The 6,193-nt window shown below is 43.6% G+C and overlaps 1 protein-coding gene across 2 annotated transcripts in view; it reads right to left on the reverse strand.

Moving 5' to 3' along the window:
- The window catches only part of rarga (retinoic acid receptor gamma a), a 49,414-nt gene that overhangs the window by 41,915 nt on the left and 1,306 nt on the right, over nt 1-6,193 (reverse strand). Inside the window, exon 1 of one of the 2 annotated variants that reach the window (XM_014018576.1) lies at nt 204-387. The exons of the other annotated variant lie outside the window; for it this stretch is intronic. The gene's annotated coding sequence lies outside the window, so the exon portion shown is untranslated. Of the gene's footprint in view, nt 1-203; nt 388-6,193 lie in introns of those variants that run through there. 2 annotated transcript variants of the gene reach the window in all.

Raw genomic sequence — 6,193 nt, forward strand, 5'->3', positions numbered from 1 at the left:
CACACACACACACACACACACACACACACACACACACACACACTCAGATTCTGTCCTCAATTAAAACTGTTAACTCGTTCCCGGTGGTAAATAAAGAAGTCAAAAACATCCATCTTCTCAGCCTGAGAGTGAATGAGACGAATGAAAACAAAGCCTGGCTTCATGCTCTTGATTCATCCCAAAGTCAAGTAAAAGTTACTCACGAGCTCTCATATGATGATGCGGACGGACAGCCGGGAGTCGAAGATGGCCCGGCGAGGGGCTCGAGCCAATGAGAGGRAGGGGGAGAGATGAGTGAGCGTTCGACAGGCGTCCCTTCAACGGCTAAGACAGAGCAGCAGTGAGCCTCCAACTCTGTCCCTCCTGCACTCTCCTCCTCCTCCTCCTCCTCCGCCTCCTCCCTAAGTCGCTACCTCTTAAAACCACTCTTTCACTCCCCAAATACAGACACACACACACCCGCTCTCTCACCAAGAAATAATTACACTCTGATTCATAAAGCCCCCTTTTTTCTCTCTCTTTTCTGTCACGTGACTCCAACACTTCAAAAAATACAGCTTTTTTTTCTTCTTCTTCTTTCACAGGCCACAAAATCCCTGCAGGGGGAAAAAACGGCCACAAGAGTTGAAGTTTCTGTTTTTAATTTTCTCTGACTTCTTTGTCTCTTGGGCAAAACATTTGTTTTTGTTTGTTTGTTTTTTTTGTTTCACTTTTTTTTTTTGGCTTAGGAGTCAGTATGCCTACAAAAAGAGCTTGTTAAAATGTGCCATGCCTTAGATCAGTCACGTTTCATTAATAAGTGAAGTAAAAGCCAGGCGTAATAAAAGAGGAAGTTTTAGGATTCGGAACAAAGAAGATCATCCGCCACATATTGTTTAGATTTAGCTCGACATGCTGTTTTAATTATAAGCCACTGGGTTTATTATCGCTCGCCCGCCGAAGGCGACGGCGAAGCAATAATATTTTTACCACCGGTGTGTGTGTGAGTTTGTCTGCAGTGTTAGCAAAATATCTCAAGAGCTGATCAGACTTTTTTAAAAATTAAGTTATCAACTGATGAACATCGATAATTGATTACCTTTTGAAGTTAACCTGATTCATGATGGCTGCCACAACACAGCAATCTTAGCAAAACCAAAAATGGCTACAATTTTACATAAATTGAGCTCAAATTTGGTGTGGTAGTAGCCGAGACTGACCCACAACTTATGTTCCAAGTTCTAACGGTTAGAGCTTGGCACCATAACTCAGACTTGGCACCATTGGTTAGAGTCTAACCAATGGTGCCAAGTCTGAGTTCAGAACTTTGCCATTAATTTTTCGAGTCCTTTGTGTTTGTCTGTTAGCAAAATATCTCATGAACCACTGGATGGATCTAAGTGACACTATCAGTGAGTAATCACTGGATGTACAACAACAACTGATTAACAATTGGAATCAACATAATTCAAGATGGCTGCCTCAGCTAATCGACTTTAGCTTGCACAAAAACGGCTATAACTCAGTYAGTTTTATAAAAATTGAGCTCAAATTTGGTGTGGTTGTAGCCGAGACTGACTCACAACTTACATTCCAAGATCTAACCAATCATGCCAAATCTGAGTTCAAAACTTTACCATTAACCTTTGGAATCCTTTGTGTTTGTCTGTTAGCAAAATATCTCATGAACCACTGGATGAATCTAAGTGACACTATCAGTGAGTAATCAATAGATGTACAGCAACAACTGATTAACAATTGGAATCAACACAATTCAAGATGGCCGCTTGAGCTAATCAAATTTGGTGTGCACAAAATGGCCATAACTCAGTCAGTTTTACATAAACTGAGTTCTAATTTGGTGAGGCAGTAGCCAAGACCGACCCACAGCTTGCTTTTCAAGATCTAACCAATCGTGCTAAGTCTGAGTTCAAAGCTTTACCATTAACTTTGAGTCCTTTGTGTTTGCCTGTTAGCAAAATATCTCATGAACCACTGAATGAATCTAAGTGACACTGTCAGTGAGTAATCACTGGATGTACAACAACAACTGATTAACAGCTGGAATCAAAACAATTCAAGATGGATGCCTCAGCTAATCAACTTTAGCGTGCTCAAAAACAGCCATAACTCAGTCAGTTTTGCACAAATTGAGCTCCAATTTGATGTGGTAGTAGCCAAGACTGACCCACAACTTATATTCCAAGTTCTAACCAATCATGCCAAATCTGAGTTCAAAACATTACCATTACCTTTTGGAATCCTTTATGTTTATCTGTTAGCAAAATATCTCATGAACCACTGAATGAATTTTAGTAACATTGTCAGACAATAATCTTTGGCTGTACATCAACAACTGATTAACAATTGGAATCAACAAAATTCATGATGGCCAACTCACCTTATCAACTGTTACATGCACAGGAATGGCTGTAACCTTGTCTGTTTTACAGATGTTAGGCTAAAATGTGATGTAGTAGCTGAGAGTCGTTCACAACACATTCTCCAAGTACTAACAGATTCAGAAAAATCACCACAAGTATCCCATTTGCTCATATTCTTTTTTTACAAAGCGGACAAAATTAGCTATAACCATTTCTCAACACAAGATGACAATGTAGAACGCTGACATTAAAAGGCAGCAGGTCATCTGCATTCTTTTAAGGAATGCAATGGTTTTAATTCTTGCGTGATTTTTTTTCCACCTTCAGTCATGAATTCTTCGAGGTATTTGTTTAATAAGCTCATGTCCTGTCTGTGCGGCGTGCAAAACAAATTGGAGTTGCTTGTTTTGTTTGGTTCAGTTAATTTAGCCACCCTCTCTCAGATCTCTTACAATAATACTCCGCTGCGCCGAGAACACTAGATATTAAAACCAGCAACCTTTTGCAACCCATTAGACAAGTATTGGACATTGGATACGCCGTAAAACATCATGCACTTAATGAAATGAAAACCAGAATTTGGCATGCGCAGCTGACATTTTTGAGCGCACACAACATCTGTCAACATCCTGCCAAACATGGTGCAGATAACTGTCTAAAAAAAAGTTGAGATTATGTCCTAAAAAAAACGCTTATCTGCGGCTAAATCGCTTGAGCTTCTAAAATTGAAACTGAAGACGAGGGCTGGCGCATCAGCTGCAGGGAAGTCCCCGGCGAGATGGCAGAGCCGTGCAGTGGCAGAGAACGACACATCTGGGTGTGCCCCTGAACGTGCCCCCCTCTCCCCTCCCTCTCTCTCTCTCTCTCTCTCTCTCTCTCTCTCTCTCTCTCTCTCTCTCTCTCTCTCTCTCTCTCTCCATGTGAGATCATGTGTTTCAGATCTGTGTTTATGTACTTGTGGTTCTGGGTGTGTGCCCTGTTTTTCTCAATTTAATCTTTCTCAAGTTGTGATGAGGAGCACCTCAAACCTCAAAACAGGGAGGAGTAGGCACACCTCAACAGGCACGTTACAGCCGACACTTCTGCCCCTTTTCAAACCCACCATGGAGGACGCACACTCACTGAAACACTATCTTATCTCCCTATAGCTAGCTGCAGGTGCTAGTTCAACTCTTTTTTTTTTTTGTAAACCTCAGCAGCTCGCTTGACACTTAGATCCTTATCCTCACTCATACTGACCCCAATACGTCTCCAGGAAATTTTATTTATCATTTTTAAAATAAGGGCAGCCTCACAGGAAAACCAAGCTCTTCCTCTTTTCTTTTCTTTTTTTTTTTAAATCCTGCCACTCAACCTTGACATCAACATATGGTCTACAGTAGACCCCTGAATCGCTCCTTTAAAACACTTCTGATGTGGGATTTGCTGGGACTGACTGAGTGAATGGGGAACGAGAGGCACTGCTGCCTTCTGGACTAAAACTTTATATTCAGGAAGCGCAGACCCGAGCCATATTGCAGAAAAAGGCCTGGGGCAGATTCTTATCTGGTTTGCATTTGATTTGTGTGTTGCTCCAAAAAAAAAAGGCCACAAAGGCTAATAGAAATCCCTCGACTGTTTACACAGCAGCACTAAATCAGCAGTTGTGTAACATAGGAAACAAGGAAAGCTAATACAGCTGTAGTTCAAAAGCTATCTCCATGTAAGTGTGATGATAAGAGCGAGGTGTTGGATTTCAAGTCGGTGTGAGGCCATCGGGGCTAACTGGTGTCAGAACGTGCAGTCRAGTGTACTGGCAGCGGCCTTAATCGTGTATCGGTGTGAAGTCCTCATTAGGGTACGACAGTGGGCTCGCACGCTGCGGCACGTTCGCCCGCGGCCGACAGACGTGCGTGCATGTGTGTGTGTGTTGCTCGAGACGGCGTGCGTCGGGATGCGTGTGCGTAGGCAGTAGCAGTGAGGAGGTCAGAGGTTACTAGTGTTTGTGTTTCAGTGTCAGTGAAGTGTGCTCCAGGACGAGATTTATGATCATTGTGTCTGGGAGGCTGCAGAGAAGGGGGGATAATGAAGACAGATCAGGGCGCTATCTTTCTCTCTTTCTCTCCGTCTCTCGCTTTCTGTCCGGGCACTGCTGGAAACATGGCCTATGGCCCCCGCTGCTCTCGTATCATTAACTTCAGCCGGGTGACATCATGACGCACTGCCCCCTGACATCAATCCTTCCTTACGCAGGGGTTGCCTCCCGCAAAAAAAAAAAAGCAGAGAGAGAGAGAGAGGCAATCCCTCGGAGGAAGTCATCTGGCAAAGCACGGGCATTATTCCCACGCCGAGCTCTGCAGCTTCTTTGGGTGTGCTCGGGAGAGATATGAAATATTCATGGCCAACACCGTGCTCGGTCGTGTGTTCCCACTTTAGATTCATCGGATTAGCATTCGCAAGAGCCACGGAGCGGAGGCCCCGGGCTGGCTGGCAGAGAGGAGGAGAGAGGAAAGGTGTTGGGGCTTGGGAGAAGATGATGATGATGAAGGGAGGAAGTGAGGGGTTATGGAGAGGTGGGAGAGACGATGAGGCCTAAGAGGTGAAGGGACCAAAGGTGCAAGGGAATGTGAGAGACAGAGGTGTGAAGTAAAAGAGAACTGATGCCCGCAATGAGATCACCGTTTCCCCCAAATTCAGAYTGATGTCATCTGAAGTCTGGTGGGGCTCGGGGAGAGGCAGGAAGCACCCGGCTCAAAAGTCACATTCATCCGCAAGGAACGTACACTTTCCTCACACTTTTCCCCATTAGAGGGACCTATATCCTGCGAAATGAAGGAGAGTATTCATTCTGCCTGGCGACGTGCGCTCATTCAGAGTCCAACTTGCCTTCAAGTAAAAACATACACAGAGGAACGCAACTCAAAAGGAAAAATGAGTTACTCGTGACAACAGGAGAAATGTGTGCGTTTAGGCACCCAAATGCATACGACTGTAGGAAAAACAAAAAGCACGTAATGCTGGAAATAAAGGCAGAGCCAAGAAGAAAAGGGGGAAAATGAAAATTGTACGCGTCTTTGTGCATATTTCAGGGTGCACACAGAGGCTGTCGGCACAGCCACCAGTGAGTGAGTTCTCTCTCCACGTTACCCCCCCCCCCACCACCACCAAACATGTGTGTCCAATGAAAGGTGAACGACTCTCCTGTCTATACTTTCCTCAAAAAAAATACATTTAAAAAATCAGCCATGATGTCACTATGAACCCATCCTGAACCCACCTCTGTCAGAAAGCATTACTCCAGCCCTCCCTCCTTCTTTCTCTGGCTGCCTCATTTTCTGTTCCACCTCTCCTTCTTTCGCGCTCCTGCCTCTTTTTTATATTCTTTTTTTTTCCTCTCATATGTGTCCACTTTCTTCAAAGTTTCTTTTTTCCTTCAACCATGTCTGTAATTTTTTTTTTGTCCTACTTTCCTGGAGACAAGCACTAACTTTGTTTCCCCCTCCTTCTAATTGAATCATGGGCATCTGGCACAAACAAACAAACCAAAAAAAAAAAAATTAAGATGTTTTGATTAACAGTTGTAGTTTTATAGAAGCGAATACTAAGACTGAAAACAACATAAAATAAAATAAAAATAAATAAATGCGTAAAAATTGAACAACAGAGAAGAATGCAAAGGAAAGAAGGAGAGAAGTTGGGAAGAGGGAGGAGGGCAGAGAGGAGGCAGCCAGAGAGCCACATATGGAAGTGATTCTGTAATTACTGCAAATCTGTGAGCTCAAAAGGAAAGGTCTTCTTTTCCATGCGCATAAAAACTGCACTTGTGAGAAAGCTGGGCATTAAATACTGCC

Source organism: Austrofundulus limnaeus, unplaced genomic scaffold (assembly GCF_001266775.1).
Source record: "Austrofundulus limnaeus strain Quisiro unplaced genomic scaffold, Austrofundulus_limnaeus-1.0 Scaffold3, whole genome shotgun sequence".
Lineage (NCBI taxonomy): Eukaryota > Metazoa > Chordata > Actinopteri > Cyprinodontiformes > Rivulidae > Austrofundulus > Austrofundulus limnaeus.